The sequence below is a fragment of the Ambystoma mexicanum genome, chromosome 11 (assembly GCF_040938575.1).
Source record: "Ambystoma mexicanum isolate Mex_15411 chromosome 11, UKY_AmexF1_1, whole genome shotgun sequence".
Classification (NCBI taxonomy): domain Eukaryota; kingdom Metazoa; phylum Chordata; class Amphibia; order Caudata; family Ambystomatidae; genus Ambystoma; species Ambystoma mexicanum.
Window position 1 is genome coordinate 623,205,841 of NC_090934.1, and position 25,144 is coordinate 623,230,984.

The window sequence follows — 25,144 nt, forward strand, 5'->3', positions numbered from 1 at the left end:
CCTTCATGAGTGGGCTGCCTTCAGGGGGTGTCACAGGTGAGGAGGTCTTGGGGGGGTGTCCCTTCAAGAGTGGGCTGCCTGCAGGGCGTGTCACAGTTGAGGGGGTCTTGGGGTGGTGTCCCTTCATGATTGGGCTGCCTGCAAGGGGTGTCACAGGTGAGGAGGTCTTGGGGGGGTGTCCCTTCATGAGTGGGCTGCATGCAGGGTGTATCACAGGTGAGGGGGCCTTGTGGTGGTGTCCCTTCATGAGTGGGCTGCCTGCAGGGCGTGTCACAGTTGAGGGGGTCTTGGGGTGGTGTCCCTTCATGAGTGGGCTGCCTGCAGGGGGTGTCACAGGCTATGGGGCCTGAGGGTGGAGTCCCTTATTGAGTGTGCTGCCTGCAGGGTGTGTCACAGGTGATGGGTGCTGGTGGGGGTGCCCCTTCATGAATGAGCTTCCTGCAGGGGGTGTCACAGGTGAGGGGGCCTGAGGGTGGTGTTCCTTCATGAGTGGGCTGTCTGCAGGTGGGGTCCCTTCTGGGGAGGGCTGCCTGCAGGGGGTGTCACAGGTGAGGGGGTATAGGGGTGGTTTGTGTACTACACTGGTTTATGTGCAGTGGGGGGTATGTGGACAGGGTGGGTCCCAATGGTGTGGGGGGGCTTAGGGTTTTGCAACTGTGTAGCTTACACTTACAAGGGGGTGCACAGTTTCACCGGGGTATGGCCTGGGCTTGCGTGGAGAGCATGCAATTTATTTTGGGTGCGGCTGGGGTTTTGCGAGGTGTTGTGGCGCGATTTGGCTGGGGTAGGGCCTGGGATTGCGAGGTGTTGTCGTGCAATCTGGCTGAGGTACGGCCTGGCTTTGCATCGGAGGGAACGCGATTTGTCTGGCATGCGGCCGGGGATTGCGAGGTGTTGTCACACAATTTCATTGGGGTACGGCCTGGCCTTGCGTGGGAAGGCATGAAATTTGTCTGGGGTGCAGCTGGGGATTGCGAGGTGTTGTCGCACAATTTTTCTGGTGTACGGCCAGGCCTTGCATGGGAGGGCACGCGATTTGTCTGGGGTGCGGCTGGGGATTACAAGGTGTTTTCGTGCGATATCGCTGGGGTGCTGGATGCTGGGCCAGGGATGGCACGCAGGCTTGCGCTTTGTTAGTCCTTTCACTTGCTATTTGTTGTGGGTGGAGGCATGTAGGGGGCCTTCCGTGCGCAGCTAGCGATTACTTACACAACGGATACTAATGCCTCTTGGAATCCTTGAATACGCGTGCCGTGCAACTGTTTATCTGCACCACGGCTCACACAAGGTCTTTCTCAGCGCACAGACCTTGCACCATTTCTGCACCAGATTCCATGAATCGGGGCCTATATGTACAATCCGGTTATTTTAACGATGCTGGGCATGGAAATGGGACTAATGGTTTTGTGGGTGTGGAGTACAGGAAGACTTGGCACAAAGAGTTATCTTTGTTGTGTGCAGTGACGATGGCTATGGCTTTAATGAAGCAGACTGCCTGGTTGGTGTGCGATTCTTGGGTCCATTTGGTTAAGGTGTACTGTGAGCAGTGTGGATTACCTTGGAATCTTGGATTTCAAGAATTTGTAGTTTCCTGGTTTGGAGTTAGAGGAATAAAGTAGGCAGAATTGCTGCCGTTTCGTAAGAATATGGTTACTTTGAAGCATCCAGACGTTATTGCATTTCACTATGGTAGCAATAGCGTGGGATATGTTATAATAATTTAATTACCGTTTGCAATGAAGGATACATTTTTCGAGTTGATGGAGCTGTTTTCACAATCGAACATTGTTTTCTCTCGGATAGCTGAAAGACAAATGTGGAAGCGTTTGAATTTATTTATTGAGATAGCAATGCACAATGTAAACAAAGCTGTATGTGCCTTTTTGAAAGATGTTGAAATGACATCTTTTCAGCGTGAAAATATCAAGTTTCATATTGTCAATGTTTTTTTGAAGAGATGGAGTGCATTTGACTGATGTTGGCAGTCAGATTTGTCTTGAAAATGTTCTAAATGCATTGAAACAGTTTCTGTGAACATATAAAATATGAATTGAAGCATTTTTGTGAAAAAATAATGAAGTTCAGTAGAACTGTTGTTACTTAAGTATATAAAACCAAATAATCCCAAAAATATATAGAAGTCAGAAAGTCAATAAGAGGTTATTTTAAGAGCCACCATTTTTTAACAAAAAACAAATTAATTGATTTTAATTCCCCTACACCGCACCTGTGATTTGTCAGGTGTCCGCACACTATAATAGTGTCTGTGGACCTTACAGGCTAAAAAAGGTCCTCTGCTTTTTTTTTGTTCTTTTTTTTAACTGTGAAAGGGGCCTCCAAAAAGAACCTTCTTTTTGTCTTTCTAGCTTTTATGTTTATATTTGAGGTGAGGAGGTAAAGTGGGGGTGGAAAGGGACAGGAGGGAGGGAATGGCTTGCAACCACAGATACAGAGTGGCAGATGAATAGGGGAAGATGTTGGGTAGGCCTTAAATATAAGGTAGGAGGTAGTGTTTGTTTCTCGTGTTCCTTGACTGCGGCTTCAAAAGCACTTTGAAACTACTCCCCCCTAAAGAGCGGTGTGTCACAGTATATACAGAGAACTGTGAACCTCGAAAGGTAAGGATCAACAGTGAGGGAGCTGCCAGGATCCACTGCTCCACAGGAGTACCTTGTGTGGTGGCAAAAGTGGTTGGGGAAAATGGGATAGATGGAGTTAACTGCTTCTCTGTGACAAAGGAAAATACTTTCTCAGAGCATCCGAGTGGTTGGATTTGGAGTGGTGGTGCATTGAGGTGGTGCTGAAGCAGTACTGCTGAAGTTATTCGCGAGTAAGTACGACCCGCACCTGCATTTCACCTGGGCAGCCTGAGCCTATGGTACTCCCCCACAGGTGGAACGAAAACACCACACCCATGACTCTCCCCATGCACTGGAGGTAGGCACTTTCCCTTGGTGGTTGTGGTTTTGGTGGTGCTGGTGGCCCCTGTGAAGGAGGGATGACCATGAGCGATACTATTGTTAAACTTCAGGATGTCTGTTGCAAGTAGCTCTCTTGGAAGATTCTGTCTGCTGGTATGTAGGATTATGATTGATTAAAATTAGTGTGTGGGTCCCTTTAGTGGTACCGTCTGCTGACTACCGAGCTGAAAGTAGGACTTGGAAAGTTGTAAAAAGTTGACAGATCAAGTACAAATGGGTTTAGGAGCTGTGGAGAGGTACGTTTTGAATTTGAAATATTGTAGATTGGCTGCCAATGTAGTTTCAAACTGTTTGTGGTCGTGGACATTGTCTGCAGACACTCCGTCACGCTGCACAGGTGCGTTTACACGATGACGTCAGGGGATGTGTCTGGAGGTGAGTGTTCGCAGACTGTTCAGTGAGAGACTGCAGGCGCATGCACATAAATGCGCGGAAACGAGTGCGCTGCCCTTGGAAAAATCATAAGACTGGACATGTGCATACACAGAGCAATGTGTGCAGACACTCTATTTCATAAATGGACCCTCAAATAGTCATGTAGTCAGCAGACTAATAATTGGGGTTAAAAAAAAGGAATGTATCACAGAATAATATAGAAGATAGTGACCTGATGCTTGGGGACATGGCCGCAGGCCTTGCCCATGAGATTCTGGCGACTGGCCACATACACGTTAGTTATATGTGTATAGTTAGTATAGGTATTATAAGGGGAGTATATTGTGAGGGAGAATTCTCAAAATGTGCTAATTTCCCTTACCCTTTGAGAACCCCAGCAACATTGCTGGATTTCTGGGATTTTATTTTTTTACCTGGAAAGAGTGTGAGCCTTTTTTTCCTACTCTTTCATGTATTTTGATGTGTGTTTTACTTTTGTGTTCTTTTTTCATGGAGTTTTAAAAGAACTCCAAGGTATCATCTTTTTCTGTGTGTCACACAGCACCTTTAGTGAAGTGGCACAGGGTTGTCTTTCAGACTTCCCAAGTTTTAAACACCTTATCTGGGACTGACTACTGTCTCCCAGAGCATGTAAAGTTAAATTGGCTTTACTAGTCTCTTTAAATTTACTGACCCAGCACACACTATCTTCCTATAGAGTGTTGGAGGGGTTCCTTAGCTTCCCCTTAGTCAAAACACTCATGTAACAGTAAAATGTTACCATTTCCTACTTTACATGGCTGGTGGCAGTGGTTTAGATCAACTACTGTAATTTTTCCCGACTGCTAACAACAGTAGCTAAAAATCGGGTCAGCCATGTTTTTCAATATGGCGCCCAAGACCTATCTGTAAAAACAGACTCAGGTCATCTTTTTTCGCCATTTCTTTTAGGAAAGGTCCTTCTTGTGCTTGTCTCTATGTGCCAAACCAGGTTTGGTCCCTTTGTTTGTTGGCCTTTGACAGGCTTCAGTGCTGAAGCCCTCCTCTGAGTGTCTGGGGTGGACAGAATGTGAGGGAGGTGCCCGAAACTCGCTGTGCTTAGTCTCCTAGCTAGGAGACCTGAATGCACTCTGGCATGATTGGCTGGCTGTCTGGCAAGGACAGCCACCCTGCTGTGTGAGTGACAGCCAGGCTGGAATGAATGGGGGAAATCTGTTTAAAGGCAGGTCTCTGGGACTTGTAAAGCAGAGTCGACTAATGGAACGAAAGAACCAAAGAGGAGAGGAAGGAAGAGGACTGCTGCAACTCTTGGACAACCGATGAAGCCCTGCTGCAGGTCCGAATTGCCTGAAACTCAGACGACAGAGAATCCCACTAACTCGCAAGCCACCTGGACACCGGCCCCATCTGGTCGAATTTTCATCAGAGTGCTGTTGAAAACCAGATAGCCAGAGGGAAGGAATCCAGCTCGTGAACTTTAAGGCACTCACACCTTAAACTGACATCTTGCTACAGCTTTTGGCCTCTTCCCTGGGCAGTGGAGGAACCTCCCAAAGTCCTCCTTCTTGTCGCCACGACTGAAGCTGAGGAACAGCGATATCTGCAGGATCTGCCAGGAACAACTGCCTCAGCTACAGCTCTTCTTCATTGACAAGGTACTGTGCAAACGCGGTCCAGAACTCTTTTCAGCCATTGAGAAAGTGCGTGAAACTTTCCTCAACTACGAAGGCTTGTCCTTCCCTAAACATTTGTCAAACCTTCCGCCTAGCCAAATTCTTCTAATCTCTGTGGCAAAGACTTAACCGTTATATACCAGAACTGTGCTATCCTACACAGAAGACTCTGAACCATTGACTTTGGCCCAGGCATATTGAGAAAAATTGCTGGTTGTATTTAAATGAAACCCTTTTCCCTGCCTATGAACGTATTTGGGCTGTCTATTCTTATAACCTTGTCTTTTCCCTCCCTTATTAAGTATCTGAAGTGCCATTTTGGTCCCACTTCATTTTGGAGCTAAACTTGTGCATTTACTTACCGGTTGGATTTTTGTGGTGTATTAATGTGTGATATTGAGCTGCTTGTGCTAATTTAATGTTTTCTAACTGACTGAGTAAATAAATGTATATTCTTTTACCAAGAAACCTTGAGTAAGTGTTTACTTGAATCACTGTATTGGTTGGTCCTTTGAGTAACTTGTTCTACTGCTCACTTAAACTCTTGAGATAAGTCTGGCTGCCCAGCCATCGCTACCACTTTACTGTGCAGTACAGGCTAGTACCAAAGGTCCTAATTGCCTGTAGTGTTCCCCAAGGGTACTGCAGGTGATTCTGCCTAACATATATAATTTTTGCAATATGGTGGAATGAAATAATTGAAGTCTGTATGGTATTTAGGATTGTAGTACAATTGAGCATAGTGATCATCGCTCTTTGCTTCGCCTTTGACATGGTCAACCATTCTATCATTATTAAACGACTCCATGATACCTTTGGCATTGTATACCGGGCGCTGGACTGGGTGACCTCTTCTGCCATTAGCCACCATTCCCAGCTGCAACTGGGCTGTTTCTCCTCCACCACATCACTCTCTACCTGCAGTGTTTCCCAGGGTTCTAGGCTGGACTACTGCAACAGCATCTTCCTTAACCTCCCCTTTGTTTCCTACACCCCCTTCAGCTAATCCAGAATAAGTCTGATAGTCTTATTCTTGGCCTGGAGCCCAGGAATCATATCTGTGCAGCCCTAAAACATCTACACTGGCTCTCGGTGGCTGCAAGGATGACATTGACAACCCTCTGCATTATCCAGAAGGCTTATGAGGCCCTGGGATCATGCTATTTACAACTTTGTCTCACTATATTATCCACTGCTAGAGCCTTCTCCCTCTGTAACTTGAATGTTCTGCTTGTTAAACGTGTGTTGAAATGGAGAGCGGAAGGCAGGTCTCTTGGTTTGGCTGATGCCCTTCATTGGGACATGCTCTCTGCCGCGTTTAGACTTCAGGAAGACTTCTTTAAGTTCCGGAAAGTTCTCAAATCTTTGCTTTTCTCTTTCCCTTTCCCTCTCTCCCTTCCCTATAAACTCATGCTAATGTCATTGAAACTGGTGGTTGACATTAGAGCCTTACCCATTCTTCAGAACTGTGGTTGTGGACCCACTGCCTGGCAGCTGTGCACCCCACTCTTGGGACTCCTCTGCACCAGGACTTAGGCAGTGGTCTCCAACTTTGCTATTCCTTGGGACTCCCTTCCTGGGCTCCCTTCAGCACTTGTGACTCCCTGCTCCCCCTTTGAGTAATGCACTTCTCTCACAGCTCAATGCATATGTGTATTTATAGCAGCACTGTGTACAGCATTTTTGCATAAGTCAGGGAAATGTAGATGCAACGTACTTCTAGGACATTGCTAAGTGACAGTTGGTGTGTGGAAGTTTTATATGTTGATAGGGCTACATGTAGATTTTTTAGAAATTATTACTGGATGGAGGTGTCTGTTTTTAAAAGCAGGCAGTGAGGAAGTTTTAGAAACATAAAAGTAAAAAGGGTAGAAGGGCTGTCCTGTGTGATGGTGTGCCTGTGACATTTGGGTATTTTAAAGTTGCCTGGAATGGGGACTGAAGAGACTGTGGATAGTTGAAGGTGCATGGATTATAATCCTTATTGTATGCTAGAGAAAAGTATTTGTGATAGAAAATTGTTTGTGTCCTTTTTTTCTTTTTCTATACTACTATACAATTGTCCATTATTTACATTAGCATAGTACACAGTGGTAATGGAAATGTTGGCGAATCGTGTTGTGTCTAACTACTTAATTCAAAAATGTAAAGTAGATGGAATCTATAAGATTTGTTAGCTCTATTGTTGTACTGTGAGAGGTGGTTCCAAAAAAGTAACCTTTTTTTGGTGATGCCATCTTTGAAGTCCTGGGTGTTAGTCTTAGCAGTGCACAGTGCTGGTGTGAGTTATGGATGCTTAGCTTACCATAACTGGAACATTTCTGGTGTTTTTCAGTTTTACTTGTAACCACAACGTCCCTTTAACAACATTTTTTCACTGAATTTACTTTTAACCATAACATCCATAGCATCACTTTAACAACGTTTTTCCACTACATTTCATAGGTTTTTATTAGTGCAACTTAATCATAATGTCCCTTTAGGTCAGACTCGATAACCGTGGTTGCTACTCAGCGTGGATCTGTGTGTTCTTGCCCCATTCCTTTTTAATCTTCATATGTTGGGTATTAGGGCTGCATTGGAAGGGTCAGGGTTTAATCCCCCGAGACTGTGTCACATCACTATACAATATCTTCTCTATGCAGACAATCTTGTTTTAGTTGATTATATGCCTATAGGTTTACAGAGGTCCTGATCCTTTACCATAGAAAAAGTGTGTCTGGAAGAGCGTGCAAGGTTACAGGTTGTATCCGAGTTTAAATACCTGGGAATCACTATTAGCTCCTGATGGTCTAAATTGCTGGTGTCAAGTTCATTAAGATTGAGCATGATTACAGCAGTAAGCTAATTATGTATATTAGACAAGAAATATGGGCACTTTTCTTTGATCCCTGCCCTTAAACTATAAAACCAGGTGATTGTCCCTAAATTGATTTATGGGACTGAAATTAAGGAGGCTAAACTAAATTGGTACAAGGAAGAGGCTTTTCTGTGGAAACGTCTTCTGAAGCTTCCGGGTGGCACCCCTCTATCTGCGATAAGGCACATTTTAGGCATTTCCTCTTTAAGCTCCAAGGTAGATTGGAAAATAATCTTGCTTTTGCGCTGTGTGATGTTCCCTTCTGCATTTACACTATTCAAAGAACTTAACCGTCTACTCATTCAGGAGAATTGTGTTGTCTTTGAGCATTGGATGAACCCTGTCCTCTGGTTGCTGATTGATAAACCTATCGAAGAGCTGGAGCGTAACCCAAACAAGGTTAAGAAGTTGCACCTTGAAGCCGACTGGATTATTACCAGAGGGAAGCTTGTGTCCTATAAAATATGTGATAATTTTTTAATGGACATTAAACCTTATAACGTCCCAGAGCAATGCTTGACTAAACATGCTTCCCCCTTCCTTAGAAAGCTCTGGGTGCAGATTAAATTGAATCTTCTATTAACCAACGACGTTACAGGGAGTCGCTCTGGGGTGCCTCAAGTTGATTGAAATATGTCCCTGCTGTAGGTTGGGAATTCAAACTTTTAAACATGTATTTGTTTATTGCCTAACTCTATCAGATCTCTGTGAAGAGAGTTTTAAAGTATATTTTAGCAGTCACCGTTTTTAACTTGGTATGATTTATGGTGGAATGTACAGTATATTCCTAATGACAAACTGTCGATCACGGTTTAAACTTTCCTAAACTGCTTTTATCCTTATACGAAATTCATTTGATTTAGCTGTATGATAACCATTATGATGAATGGACTAAATGTGTGTAAAGTTTGATTCTAACTAAGTCACACAATAAATAAATAAATAACGTCCCTTCAACAATGTTTTTTTCACTGAATATAAATATATTATTTGTGGAAAAAAGAGGGATGTTAGGGGTGCACTTCTCAGTCCCACCTGCAATTCGCTCAGAGTACAGTGATGTTCTCCTCCTAGCATGCGCTTTCATGCCTCAGCAGATCAGAATGTTGCAACAAGAAATTCTGATTCCTGTAGTTCAGCGCCAGTTCATCTCTCCCCCATTTGTCAATACTAGACATCATTGGGAGATTTTGGGAGTCGCCAACAGTCAGGCACCCCAGATTCAGACATCCAAAGTCTGGGTGCAGACCCTCTGCAGCCCCAGACTCCAGTAACATTTGTGAAAAAAGAAAGATGGGTGGTAGGGGTGCATCTCTGGGTACCACATGAAATCAGCTCACAGTCCAGTGATGTTCTCCTCCTAGCAAATATAAATTACCATGGACCTATGTGCATGATGCATGAAGGTATTAACATGTTTTTTCTCTCTAACTTCCCTGTTCATAAGTGCTGAAATCTGTTTTTTGAAGTATATGTAAAGAATAGTGTCGGAAGAGATTTTAGATGGATTTCCATTTTAGGATGTTTTCTTATATGTTGATCTTATTCACAGCAGATATGCTCCAGTAGAGGAGAAAGTTTCCTGTGATTTGCGATCTGAGATGATAAGCTATGATCAATTGTTTCTTCGGTTGATTTGTGGATGCTCTGTGCCTGCTTAAATACAGTCAATTAGATTGATTTCAATATATCTGTGTTGAAAGATGTTCTGTAAAGAGCTTTGCATTGCTTACTATCATCAATGCCAGAGAAAAGTGGGCATGTGTTTGTCTGCATGCAAGGCTATACGCCCACTTATCCTAGTCGTTGATGATACACTCTTTGGTGTTTTGTAAAGAGACAGTGTTTGCTGAGAGTTAAGTTTCAGTGCAAAGTGCGAAATATGGGTCTTGATTTCAGCATAAGCTGCATGCTCACTATGTCTGGTACTGACATAATTCTGGTTGTAGTGTTGTTTGTGCACAATGTTGGAAGTGTAGTAGTTTGGTTGGTAGTTTTGTAAAAAGGTGTTTGTGTAATTATCTGTTCCAGGTAAAAAGGGTATTGGCCTAGTTTGTGTTTAGTGGCAGACTGAAGTGTCAATATACCATAAAACATGTAAACAAAAGATCACATATTAGAACTGGAATATTTATTTTTTGGGGAATATTACAAGCTGTATCTGTTTTTGTAACCTTGTAGATAGTACATTAAATGTACTATGTTATATCAACATTCATGTGAAGCAAATGTGTGTTGTTTTAACATATTCCTAATCATTGGGCCATGAAGAAAAACATCCAAGAGGGTTTTTTCCCTCTGGAACAGCATCCCTCCCCCACAGCCTCTTGTTTTGTATTCTTAAGATCCCCTCCGCACCGCCCCCTTTTTGTCTTGTGCCGCCTGGAAACACCTGTGAATAGGCACCATACAAATGTCCAATAAAATAAATAAAAATAAAACATTTAGATTAAAAAAGATATTTTAGACCATGAGGGAAAAATACTTTCCATGATATGCATGTATGGTTTTAAGATAGTTCTAGGACAGTTAGATAAGAAATTGCATTCTAGTTAGCGTTATTAAATAGACAGAGAATGGTGTATCCTAACAGCCATATTACTAGCAACCAAAGACTTCAGGTACACATGCTTTTGATATGTTTGATCAACAATGAAGATAGTTACGTTTGTTACATGTATTATTATTATTATTATTATTATTATTATTATTATTATTATTATTAGTAGTAGTAGTAGTAGTAGTAGTAGTAGTAGTAGTAGTAGTAGTAGGATTCCAGCCCTTTTCTTTTCAGACAATGCTGTCCTACTATCCACCACTCCTGTAGAACGTTATGCCTCCTTAGGAATCTCCTCTAAAAATTAAAGGAAAAGGGGGTTATGATATGATATGATATGATATGATATGGCATTTGTAACGCGCCTATACACAAGTGTTTCAAGGCGCGACGAGGCAGGGAGGGGGGAAACAAGGGGAGGACAGACAACGATCCTACTAGGCCAGGTGTCATTCAGATCGCGCAAGTGCAGGGGTAGGGGGAAGGGAGAAGTGCAAGGGGAAGGGGAGGGGGGAAGTGCAGTACAAGAAAAGGGCCTGCTGGTGGCAAGTGCAGGGTAAGTGCAGACAAGTGCTGGGAAGAGGGGGCTGTAGGGATACAGAGACAGTCCCGCAGTGCAGGGGTTGCTAGTTAGGCAGTGCAAGTGGAGAGTGGCTGGGCCTAAGACCAAGGTCGGTGAGAGTGGCCCAGTTGCAGATTCAGTGCAGTTTCAGTGAAGAATTAGCAGGGGAGAGGGAGAGAGAAAGCAGAAGCAAAGAGGAAGGTTTTGAGGTGCTTCCGGAACCGGAGATGGGGTTGAAATGAATGCCAGCAAGCCGAATCTATGGTTTTTAGATTGAGGTATTCCAAGTGTTCTGCTGTCCAAAAAGTGTGGACGATTATGAACTGGGGCAAGTCTCTCAATAAGATGGGTAACTCCAGCCCCCGAGGTTTATAAGCATTAGGCAAAATCGACTGTCATGAATGGAGCTGATATATTGGGCTATATAAGCACACAATGCCTAGTGATGGCACAAAATACTTTCTTGAAATGTCTGTTGTTGCTCCCTCAAAGTGTCCAACTGCCCTCACCCAGATGGAGAGCGATCTGTGGCCAGTTGATGTAGTGCTAGGCTTAAGACCACTGCTTTATTGAGGGTCAGGATATGGGAATCTCCCAGCCTGGGTAAATATCGAGAGGCCCTGGACCATGTTATACTTTTGGATAGGGGGTGTTCGATATCCTTGCTGCGCCAAAAAATTGTTTGGTATGTTAGACTTGGCCTACCTGTGGGATAATCCTGCTCTCGTCTAGATGGAATCAAAATACTGGGTTAAAGTAGCAGCTGCCATATATGTAAGAATTAAAATGGTAACGTCTTGCTCAGACTTGACCCTGGGTACTCAGTAGTTGGCCTGGAAGATTTACTTTGGCTTTGAAAGCTATCTTGATGACATTACTCCAATGTTTGCACATGCACTTTAATTTGAATTGTGATTAGGATGTTTGAATAGTTCTTAAGTAAGTAGTTGTTTGATGTGAAGAGAAGTCCCTAAGGCACTTTGTGCTTTGTGTGATGGACTGAAACATCTGAGGATAACATATCTTAAACCTCTCTTTAATGTTCAACCCATCCACTCTACCTCTTTAGCACTCTCCTTTTGGAAAACAACAGCGATCAAAGAAGTGCCATTATATGTGGCCCAATTCATCCATTGAGCATGGCTTAACAGGACCTCTTTAATTAAGCAGTTGCACAGAGGTAACAAGCATACATGTGTTTACTGTCTCCTAAAAGCTAATCATTTTTTTTTTTTTACAATCGATTTCTGTTTTTTGTTGAACTAATGGTCTTACAAAGCTCTCATATCTTGAATGTTTTATTCTCTTAAACAGTGTTTTGTATTTCATTGTTCATCCTGATTGTTGTAGTCAACTGTGAATGTGTTTTTTTAAGCTGAAGATTTACATCGAATAAAGGATATGATGATGTTGATGATTATTTTATTATTGAGCATGCACCTTTTGAGCATGCACCTTTTGAGCATGCACCTTTTGAGCATGCACCTTGCTTCGGAATGCAGCAGAGCACTTTACAGAGTTAGAGGATATATATAGGGTAGGGAATGATAATATAAGAGGGACAATTTATAGAAAGGCAGGCAGCTACAGACAAGGAAGGGTAGGGGGTAGGGTTAGCTGAACTACCCATACAAAGCAGGATAGGGGCAGTGAAAACAGAATAACTGAAACAAATTGCAGGAGCAGCCAGACTGTAACAATTAGAAAAGGCACAATCTGGCGTGGTGGCAGGAACCATCGATGGAGACATTCTATGGGGTGTTGTATATCAATAGGGGAAATTGAGAAATTGGCCATGGGGTACATGTAGTAAGCAGAGGAGAGGGATGCATTGCTGAGTGGGTGTCGACCTAGATGTTGAGCAGGAGCAATTCCTTGAAGAGGAGGGTCTTGAGCATGTTCCTGAACTGCACAGATATGTGGAGTCAAACTTGATGCTGATTGGGTGGAGGTTCCAAAGTATGGGCAAATAGACATAGAAGACCTTTCTCCTGGTTCTTTCCTTCCTGCATCAGCGTTGCTCTAGTCTGTTTATGTTGGGCTTCTGGTGGTGCATTTGCATCAGGAAATACCAAATTGTATGGCGAGGAAATTGGGAGACTTCAGGGTGACATACTTGTAAATGATGTAAGAGGATTTGAATGTGATGTTTCAGTGCAGCAGGAGCCAGGGCAGTTTGATGAGGGACAGTGTGATGTGGTCGTTTTCAGAATACTTTGATGAGGTGTGCTGCAGCATGCTTGTTTGTTTGTTTATTTATATGGTGCATCTAACCCAAGGGTATCTGGCCGCATTACATTTTACAAGGTTACTTGGCATTTTACACTATAAACAGAGTACATACAGTGTGGAACAACCACATAGGATAGCTTTCACAATACAATTGACAGAATACTACAAACTGAGTGATATACATTTTACAGCAGTCAATGACGTTAATGCAGGGTGGCCATGTTTCTTAGCAATCCAGTGAAAAAAGCCACATTCTAATTTCTTTCCTAAATGTATAGTGTGTAGGAGCGGATCTTAAGGCTGCGTGCATGGAGTTCCAAAGTTGGGCTGCCATGACTGGGAATCTTCTTCCGCCTGCTTTCTTGATTTTAAAGTTAGGTACGTTAAGGCAGTTTGCGTTAAAGGATCTGATGGGACGTTCAGAGGTATGCTTGCTAAATTTGTCCAACAGGTATTTTGGAGCCAGGTTGGAAAGGCATTTAAAAGTCAGGTTGAGGGCTTTGAATTTAATTCTGTCTTTGATGGCAAGCCATTTGGTGGAGCGCCTGGCATTGGAGATTTACTGCATTATAGGAATGCTTAATGCAGTTCTGAGGGCATTATTTTGTAGAGTTTGCAGTTTGCTGATGTTCTGTTTGCTAGACCCTAGGTAAAGTGCATTACAGTCGTATAACCTAGACAGAATAAGAGCTCTGGCTAATGTGATGTAGCTGTCAGTGGATAGAAATGGTTTACATGCGTTGATAAGTCTGCATGTATAGCTAGTGGATGAGGCGGTTGCATTAACTTGTTTGTTCAGATTCAGTGCCGAGTCTAGGGAGAAGCCTAAAGTTTTCACCTCTTAAGAGACATTGATGTTTAAGCCGTCAAGGTTTAATATCGTAAATTGGTTGCTAAGTTTGTTGAGTCTAGCTAATGAGCCAATGAGCAGGAGCTCTGTCTTGCCATCATTGAGACAAAGCCCATGTGTAGCCATCCAGGCTAATGTGACAAGGTAGATTTTGTTAATCCGTGCCACATCTGTATTGTAATCAACTGTGATTGGAATTAGAATCTGGGTGTCATCTGCATAATTCGTGTAGGAGACACCCAGATTGTCAAGGTCGTCAAACAGAGGCTTAGTGAAAATAGTGTACATAGTAGGTGAGACGCAGGAGCCCTGTGGTACTCCACAAGTTACAGGTACTGGGTCCACTGAATCAGTGGAGGAGAAGACTCTCATCGCGCGGTTGTCTAAGAAGGATTGGATCCAGGCAGTGGCTTCCTTGGAGAAATGGCGGCTGACCTCAGATGATTGCAGAGGACCTTGTGATCCACTAAATGAAAAGCAGCAGACAGGTCTAAGAGAAGGAGAATGGCTAGTTCCTGCTTGTCCTTCAGCGCACCCATTGGATTTTTAAGTCAATGAGTGCCGTTTCAGTTCCAAGTCTTAGCCTAAATCCTGATCGACAGAGTCCTAGCAAGTTGTTAGTTTCCAGATAGGACTGAATCTGGAGGTAGCTGTCTTGTCTAATATTTTTAGTTAAAAATGTACTGTTGTAATTGGTCTGTAGTTAGTAGGAATGGTAGGGTCTAGATTCGATTTTTTTAAGAGAGGGAGAACCCAAGCCTCTTTCAGATTAGTGGGGACTGTGCCAGTGTTGAAAGAGGATTTGATTCGCCTGATAATGAAAGGAGCTATTGGTCACTGGGCAAGAATCATCTAGACATCTAGAAGGGTTAAGTGAGGATATGATGTTTGCCACTTCTGGTATAGTGACAGGGGAAAAGTGGAATTGATTGACTTGCTGCTTGTGAGAGAGTAACATTTCTTGAATCTTTGGGTCATTATGTGAAAGGGTGGCTTTTTTTGTTGCAATTTCTTCTTGTAACGTGGAGATTTTGTTGCATAGAGCATCTTGGATATTAGTGCACCAAGTTTGGTTTTTAATGCAGGTATCCAGGTATCCATAGGGCTGTCAGGAGATTCCAATTCTCTTAAGACAGTAAAGCATTCACTTGTGCAAGAGTTGGCTTTGGAGATTCTATCGTTGAAGGTGTCTTTTTTTGTTTGAAGGATTTCTAGTTTGTATCTAGTTGATATTCTGGTAAGCGTTTCCTTATTCTGGGTGGTTGGGTTATTTTTCCAGAGTGTTTCAGCTGCCTTTTTTCATTCCGTGTAGCTTTGAGACTGGGACTAAACTAAGAGTTAAGTTGAGCTTGTGGTTTCTCATTGAGTAATTTGAGAGGGGCAATTTTGTCAATAGCCTGGTTGATTTTGGAGTTGTGACCTCAACTAGTGCTGAGCTAAGATTTGATGTGTTAGTGATAAGGTGGAGAAGAGGTAGTAGGTTGTTCACCGTTATGTTGCATTTATTTCTAGTCATGGGGATCCATTTGTGATATGGAGTTCATTTGAGGATGATCTTGAATGGTGAAGGAAATAAGGTGATGATCAGTCTATGCATATGGCTCGACAGCAGTTATAGTGGTTGTGCAATTCATGTCAGCCAACCAGTCTAATGTACGACCTTTAGTATGGGTAGGCACATTAATCCTGAGGGCGAGGCCTATCTCCAAAATAGAGTTCGCCACTTCAGTGGCAATTGCATCATTAGTATCATTCAGACCCAAGTAGAAATCTCCAAGTATAATAACTTGCGAACCAGGTTTTGTGTTGGATGTCAGTAAGGAAGTGATGTCTTTGTTAAATGAGGAGATGGGGCCAGGCACTCTATAGACTAGGTGCATGGTAATAGTGTGGGATGCAGTCAGTGGGAGTTTTACTGACAATAGTTCACCTGATGGGTGATTCTCAAGCCCAGATTAGTTTCAGCCACAAAGGGAATGCCTCCTCCGCAGGAGGATTCTCTTTCTAGTCTGAGGATAGAATAGTTCTCAGGAATCGCTAAAGATAGGATAGGTCCTACTGCTGGGTGAAGCCAGGTCTCAGTTATGGCAAGAAAGTTTGACTTATTGGCAATGATGAGGTTGGCGATGTCAGTCGCGTGGGCAACCATCGATCTGGCATTGATAAGTGCCCCCTTGATTTTTGACAGTTTCTTAGTCTGGAGGTCATTGGGAGTGGGTGGTGGTTTAGGTGTAGGGTGGAAGGTGTCTGTTAGGTTTGGCTTTGGCCTTGGTCTTAGGTTTGGGTTTAGCTTGCAAAGTCATTTTTGGGGATGTTGATGCAATCAGTAAATTGCATATAGAAGGGGTAGGTGAAGGTGAGTATGTGGACCTGGATCCTAATGTCTGATTTCTGATGCTGGTAGGGCAAGGTTGATTGGGTTTAGGTGTATTAGCAAACTGTAGAATCCACTGGGATGGGATCATAGAATACATTGGTATTGTGTTGTTTTTACCACCAATATAGGTTTCTTCAGAGGAGGGAACAATGGAGGTAATAAGTTTGTAGATCTAATCTGATTTGAGTGCGGGAGAGGTCGGCAGCTATTAGAAATAGTTGTGATCATTTTGATAATTGTTATGTTATCTAGTGTGATTGACAAATGTGGAGTCTTTGAGTCAATGGAAAGTTTCTTTAGCAGGTACAAGCTGAAGGCCCAAGTTGCAAGCGCCATGGCTGAGATCCATAAGGCTTTCAGGTGCATGATTCGATTGTAATAAGACAGTTTCGTCAGTTGCACCTCTAATTAAGCTAACATTTAGTAATACAAAGTTCAGCTAGCATTTCGTAGTACCTTCAACAAAGCTACAGTAATGGTAAGAAATATCATACAGATAGTATACAAGGGGCAGTTATAACATACTCATCTATGGATCTAGGCTGGGAACGAAACAACATGAGGCAACCGTAGTTCAATTGGGTTCGTTCCTGCACAGTAAGGTACAGAGATGATGTCAAAACTTAGTTATTGGAGCGGGATGGTGATATACATTACAGTACAAGGCACAGACATTATTAACACATTAGAATTTATAGCGCTGCTGAAGGCTTTAGTTCTGTGATTCCTAGACAACAGCGTACCTAGATGTCAATGATACAGTGCATAAAATCAAATTTCGTAGGAAAGCATTCACTATACATTAGTTTCTAGTCCGACAGAAATAATGAGATTACCTTAATATTGCGCAGGCAGGGATCATGGGAGGCCTTCAGCGTGGCAAGCACTATAGGTAGCGGACAATGGGAGCCCTTGAAAAGTTACTAGAGTGTGATCTGAGGGTAGGTCTTACCCTATGCCGATATTATCAGTCAAACACTATGTAGTCGTCCTTCACAGTAGTGTGGTTGTAAACCAGCTCCTCGGAGGATAGAGAAGTCGTAATGGGGTAGGGAGGCAGTGGGACATGGCGCTGGGGCCCTTCCTGCCCTGACAGGCACAGACAGGCCTGGGCCTTCTGAAGAGGGCCTTTAGAATAGAGGATGGGTCACGCCTTCCGGTGCAGCCAGGCAAAACATGTATCGAACAGCAGCCAATCAGGTGCACGACTCAACAAATCTAGTTGCTTGGCAACCAGTAAAAGAAAGGTGTGGCGCCCATTTTCTGAGGCAGCACACGCAATGCACAGCATTGATAACAGTTAAAGCTGCACTTCGTATATCACAGGTCAGACGGTGGGGTAAGGCTGATTCTCTACACTAAATAACTAAATAACCAATAATGAGAGGGGGAATCTATGGGGGTAGATGTTGTTGCTCGCAGCTTGATGGCGAAAGGTTGCGCTTCTCCACAAGCCAACGCCGAGTACGTGCTGTGAGGGATGGGGTCCAGCCCTCCCACGGATGTTGGATGTCACTTGTCGGGTGTGTGAGGATGTTCTTCTGAAGGCCTTCAAGAAGAGCATTGTCACTGTCCAGGTGAGATAACGCCAGGGCTTGGGCAATGTATCTGAAGTTGTCTGCTGGGAGGAAGGAGGGCTAGTTGGTACCAGTGTCGTCTTCAGAATGTGTTTCCTGACGGAAAGATATGTGTTGCTTTAGAACCCTAGGGACTTGCCTAATGTTGTCAGCTGGGTTTGTAAACCCTTGAAGGTCATAGAATGCTGGATGCCTGGGTGTTTGGTGTTGTTGGTGAGACATACTTGTGCTGTTGGAGGTGTTAAACATTAGGTAAACACTGGTCACCTAGGACTGGACTTTAACAAGACAGGTAGTTTATTCAAAGTCAAGATTAATCAGCAGGATTGGTATAATTTCGAATATTTCAGTAGAATGTATGGTAAGTACCATGTATGACAAAAAAGTTCAGTTTACTTAACAAAATACAGTAGTTAATCGTCGTTTTCCAAAAGCAACTTTAAATGTAATGTTCTCTGTGGCTGTATGCTTAAGATTATTATGTGGAAGCTTTAGTTATCAACCATGCAAGTATTGTTATAAATAAAGTATTATTTGTAATATTATCATATTGAAGATGAATCTATTGTAAACATGCAAGTCCAACGTCCCAAAGGTGTACGCAAGTACAAGATAAGAAAACTCTTTAAGCAAGACATCAGACCCCTGGTAGTGACATAGGTGTCATTTTCTTTCTGTGGTGTGACATTTTATTTCGAGTAGATGTAGTTTTGCCACAATTCCGGGAGCTTTTGGGTTCTGTACTGCATTGAAAAAATACATGTTCAGCAAAGTATTTCTTTACATTCTTTGTACCACACTCATATTATTATATAAGTTTATGTAGTTTGTATTTATTTGGATTGAATAGGTGGAGCTCTAGTAAGTGTAATTGTTAGTTTATGTATTGAGCAAGATCTCTGCCACGTTAAAATATACCATTGTTAGAGGTTGCAGATTTCGCCATTCTAGTGTGCTAGACCGCATTTAATTGAAGGTTTAGTTCTGCTGTTGGACAGAAACCTCCATTGACACAAAAGGGTGTACCCACTAGGAATTATTATACACTTGCTTCTAAATGAATCAATGGCTTCTCTACCTGTACCTCATAAACCGAGGGTACAGGGTTGCAACCCTGTTAGACCATATTCAGGAATACATCAAAAACAATATGGCAATCATAATATAATACAGACAAATTGTAGTAAGTTTTTCTTTGGCTTATTTTATGCATCTTAAAAAGAATTTATCAAACACTCAATAGCACAACATTATAGTGAATGTTAATCTCCTAATAAATTATGATTAAGCTAGAGTGATAATGAATGCAAACAACATACTAAAAAGAAACACTGCTTACAGTTGTAGAAAGGTGGTGTAAATAACAAAAAAACATCTGATCTAAATGGAAGGAATATGGCAGGCCCCTGGTGTGTGTCTAGTACTAAATAACAAAGACCAACTATCTAATTTAAGCAGGCCACACAAAAATGTATGGTCTAGGTGCGGATGCCACCCTAGGTGGAAAACCAACACTGAAGTTCGGATGGAATTGGCATACAAGCCACGTTTCAGTGGAGACTGCAGTATGCACCACCTTCGTCAGGACCAAAGGACTTCGTTTTCCCTTCCACAACGGGCATTTTCTTAACTTTATTTTTTTTCTGTTCTGAAACGCCAGAGCGTTTTGGAACGGAAACAAAATGCTTTTAGTACCCCGGTCTTACGGGCTGAGGTACTAATAGCAATAAGTCCCTGACAGGTCTTACGGTTTTACGGCCCTGGGGCATTACCTGAAGTGGTAATGCCCCCCCTGCTCAGGGCTTATTGCTTAAATCAAAACATATTAGTCATATCTAAAAATAACTGACGTGTACTCATTAATAAAGATCATGCTATGTTACTAAATTAAAAATGCCAAAAGGAGAAAAGGAAAAACGACAAGGTGTGCTTTCCTTTAAGCAACAAATTAGCTAGTAGAAGTGAGAAAGGAAAAGGAAGTGGAAATAAATACTATCAAGCCATAAGTAGAGGTGGCACCCGTCACAAAATGTGAAAAGAGAATGATGAATTCAGCAGCCCATGTGCAGCCAAGTGTGCAAATGAGAAAGCTCTCCCAAGCCAATAACGACATGGAGCCATCCTCTACGAAAAGAAAGAACATTCTCTGTGGTTATTACCTGATAGCCTGTAACTTACCCTAGCCAATGCAACTCAGTGAGTGTGGGTCGGTAAGACTGAATAAAGAAGACTTTTCACAGGAAAGGGATGCAATACTGTGAAGGGGAGAAGACATGGCAGGCTTGTGCCGAGCCATGGGTATTACCCAAATTGTTCGTTTACAATTGTTCGAATGAACAATTGACCAAATTTAAAGGGTCACAATTGACCTTTTCACAATTGACCGAATGTATATATATATATATATATATATATATATATATATATATATATATATATATAAAATACATGCCGTGAAGAGGCACAGAACTTATTTAGTGAAGCTCAACAAACCAAAATTCCAAATAAAATTGTAACAGAAAAAAACACTATAGAGAAGAATGAAATCAACTTACTTAAAGAATTGGAAAGACTGCAGAAAAAAGAAGTGAGTAAATGGTGGGAGGAGCATTCACTTCAAAACTATATAGATGTTGGAAGAATTCCTCGTGGGCTCAGAATTCTAACGTCACCTTCCTTCGAGGAACAAGATGCGGAAATGCTTAAAGAATGGGGCGATTCCACAAACTTATGCTCACGGCAATTCTTGAATATCTTGATCAAATATGCCAGAATTGATAGACAAAAGGCACTAACTAAAATAGAAGAGATCAATGAACAGCTGTCCACCATTTCACCTAGTGAAGAAGGGAATAAACTCAGGAAAAGTATGGAAATAACTCTAGTCGCTTACGAAGAAGATATTAAATTACGTAAGCAGAGAAAGTTCCTCCATGACGAACAGGACTATGAATGAGGAAGAGTCTATACTTTTGCACGTCGATTTGACAACCTGAGAAAAAACATGGCGAGTCAGAATGCCGACAACAAGGGAACAACTCCAACCTCAAGTGAAGCAGCTATGACTTCAGATTCAGAAGCCTCCGCCAGCAGCAATGAAAATCCCCCAAAGAAAACTAATTTTTTAGAGGAGATGAGGATGCTCGGTCTAGATGGCAGAAAAAAGCCTGCAAAAAATACAGGAAAAGGACGGGGGAAGAATCAAGGTTCAGGAGGAAGAAAAAACCAAGGAGGGGACAAGGGCACAAGCAGCTCAGAGTCAGATCAATGAACAAAAACACGCTCTGGGAAGAAGAAGGCACTATAGAACCAGATAAACCAGACAAAAGTATCATTAACCTCTCAAACTATGTGCTCAATGATGAACAAATTAAAGTTCTCCAATATGGATTTAACTTCTGCCCTACAGCAAGCTATGACTACATGGAAACAAGAATAGATTTCTTCAAATATATGAGAAAAATCAGATTAAAGAAATTCTGCATCTTGAATCCCCCCAAGGAAAAACCTAAATTGGCTCAATCAGGTCGTACAGCAGTAGCTATTGAGGACCTGGAAACATTAATCGATTTGGCCGAGTTGGAATCTACAAATCAATCAACAGGTATGACTTCGGAGATTACTCCCGAAATGTTGAATATCGAAACTGATTGGCCTGCTAAGAGTGCATTAAAAGCCAAATCTAGATTTAACCCGAAGTTCCAACCAGGAGGTAAAATTGAAGCATTTCAGGATCTTGTTATCCAGGACCTCAAGAAAGCCAGAAGATATAGAAACACCATGAAGCCTAACTTTTCATTCAAGGAAAGGAAAATCCTAAAAGAATTGCAAGAACTGGACCACGTAATCATAAAAGCGTCAGATAAGGGTAGCAACATAGTTATCCTGAATAGAGAAGACTATGTAAAGGAAGCACAACGACAACTGAGTGATAACTATTGCTATGAAAAACTTGAAGCAAATCCATTGGAACCCTTAAAAAGGAAAGTCGAGCGCTTTCTACAGAAATGGGAGGAATTAAATATTCTTGATGACGATGATTCAAAGTACCTCTTCAATAAAACACCTGTCATACCCACAATCTACTTCCTACCGAAAATTCATAAGAACCCCATCTGTCCCCCAGGAAGACCCATTGTCACTTTAAACGGTGCGTCACTGGAAAATATGTCGAAGTATGTTGATCAAACATTATTGCCCTTGGTATTTACGCTACCCTCATATCTACATGACACCAAAGATTTTCTTAGTAAAATTGAAGGGATTACCTGGGAAAGAGATTTCATGTTTGCAACATTGGATGTAGTATCGTTCTATACCCCCATTCAACATAGTGACGGAAAAAAAGCATGTAAATACTTTCTTAACAGCAGATCACTAAACTATCTGAGTCATGGACAAATGATAATGGAGATGATAGATTTATGCTTAACGAACAACGTCTTTCTCTTCGACAATACTTACTATAACCAACTCCGCGGAACTGGATGGGAACAAGCTTTGCACCGTCTTATGCAAATTTGACAATGGGATGGTGGGAAAAATTTGTTGTCTGGACTGATGCTAATACAAAGTATACTAACCAAGTTGTCCTCTGGCTACGGTTTATTGATGACTTATTCATTTTGTGGAATGGAAAAGAAAAGGATTGGCTTGACTTTGTGAGTATATTAAATATCAATAATCTGAATCTCCAATTTACGGAAACACATAGTCGCGAATCCCTGATCTTTCTAGATGTATTGGTGAAAACTGATCGTAAAGAAATCAGCACTGAACTTCATCAAAAAGCAACGAGTTCAGACATGCCGCTATTTGCAAGTAGCAACCACCCGACTCCATTAAAATGGAGCATACCATATGGTGAGTTTGTCAGGATCTGCCGCAATTGCAGCAAATTAAATTGTTTCGATAGAGACTGCAAGATCACAGCTCGGAACTTTGTCAAACAAAGGTATCCTAAGGCAATCATTGAGAGAGCTTACATTAAAGCAAGAAATCTAGATCGAATAGAATTACTCTCTACTAACCGAACATCTGAAAAGACTCAAGAACCTGACGATGTGAGACTAATACTCACATATGGCTCACATGCTAAAACAATAAGGAAAATATTGCACTAACATTGGCATGTCTTAAGAACTGATGAAACTTTATTTCCATTCAAGAAAGAAAGAATCAACATAACCTATAGAAACTCTATCTCCATCAAAGATACACTGGTCAACAGCTTCATGTCTCCGAAGAAAGAAATCTATGCTGTATCCACATGGTTGATGTGACAATGAGGCAAAATAGGCAGTTAAAGGGAATGAAAATGTAGGTCTTTATTCAGATTTAACCAAAATATGCTGGTTAGCAAAATTAAATTCCTTTCCCAGAGTCCTTCTGAGTGTTCTTTTTGTGGAGCAATTGATTTCTTCTATTTTCTTGTAGGGCACGCTGTAAGGACCTCTGACAATCCTCTTCCACTTAGTCCTCATACGCCCAGGTGCTTCCTGTCGTTCCGGAATCCAGGCCTGATCGGCTCTGCAAGGAGAACGAGAATGAGCACACATCTTCCAACTAACTGGCTCTTTATATAGGCAGGTAAGGATGGGCCAATCAGGCTCTACTTCCTGTCTTGGAGCATAAAAACCCTCATAGGCCCCGCCCCCTTTTCTTTGCGAGCCACCCTCCGTGTTCTTCCCTGACCCTGTTCCCCTGGAGGTCCTGCTGCCGCCCATGTAAGTGTCTGCTGCTTTGTTTGCCCCCATGTTCGGGCTAAGTATCCCTGGTAATAGGACTCCCCCTGTGGGTCTGTGCTGTTGCTGACGCGGATCAGCTTCCTCCAGTGTGCGGGCCACGTGGTTGGTGTCCTGCTCGCGGTTGCAATACACGCGGACCGCGTCTCCCTGCGGAGACTGGGCTTCTTCTATCCGGCGGCCCGTTGTAGTCAGCTCCTCATCGCGGCTACAGTTTCCTTCCTCCCTCCTGCTGGTCGTCAGTGCCGCTCTGACAAGGCGAGTCTTCCCCGGCTGGACTCGGTGATCTGCTTCTCGCTCCGATAACTTGGGGGCTTCGTTCCAGCGGGGATGGCTATCCTGCCTCCTTGCCGTCAGTGTCGCTCTGGCGAGGCAGGACTTTTCCTGCTGGACACAGCTTTCTGTCTCTCGGCCCGTGGAGTCGGGTTTTTCATCCTCGCGAGGACGTTTCGGTAACCTCGTCTCTGCGGGATGACCCATGGTCGGCTGTTCGGGGTTCTTAGCAAGTACTGATGTTGTGCTCTCCCACTCATTTAGATCCTCTGTTCGGGGCAGGTTGGGTTTGCCTGTGTGTTCCCACCACTCGCCTATCATACAGGTCGCGTTTGATTCTTTTTCCGGCCCGTAGGTCTCCCTTCTATATTCCTGGGTTGTGTGGTTCCTAATGTCGTGGTCCTTGCAGTTGAATAACAAGAACACTGGGTTCTCTAAATGTACTAAGTGCAAAGCGTGCCAATATGCTCTGAACAAAACAAACTACAAACATCCAATATTAGGTCTAAATATTGAGGTGAAAACCAAAATAACTTGTGATACAGAGTTTGTTGTGTATGTACTGCTTTGCTCATGCAATCTTTGGTATGTGGGAAGTACCATTGGAAAGCTGAAATTGAGAATATTACAACATATGCGGGCCATCAAAAATGTAGATGCTTCCTACCCAATGGCAGTCCATTTCAGAGACCAACATCAGAGCAAATTGGACAATTTTAGATTCTTTGGAGTTCATCATATAAAACCCAACCCACGTGGAGGAAATCGTGAGCTGGAACTACGCCAGATGGAGACACAATATATTTTAGATTTTCAAACCAAGAAACCAGGAGGACACAACCTGGATGAAGAATTGTATACATTTCTTGGGACATAAATCTTCTCTTATGCTGCAGTCTCGATATTGTCTTTAGTTAGTAACAGAAGAAAACACTTTTTTTGTTGATTGGTTATTTGAGCTTGTTTTTAACTTCAATCCCTTTCTATATTTTATATGTGTGTTGACTTTTTATGGAACAATGAGAATTGCTTAGCTTTGAATGTTGATTTTATTCACCTTGTCCTTTAATAAGCCCCTGTACA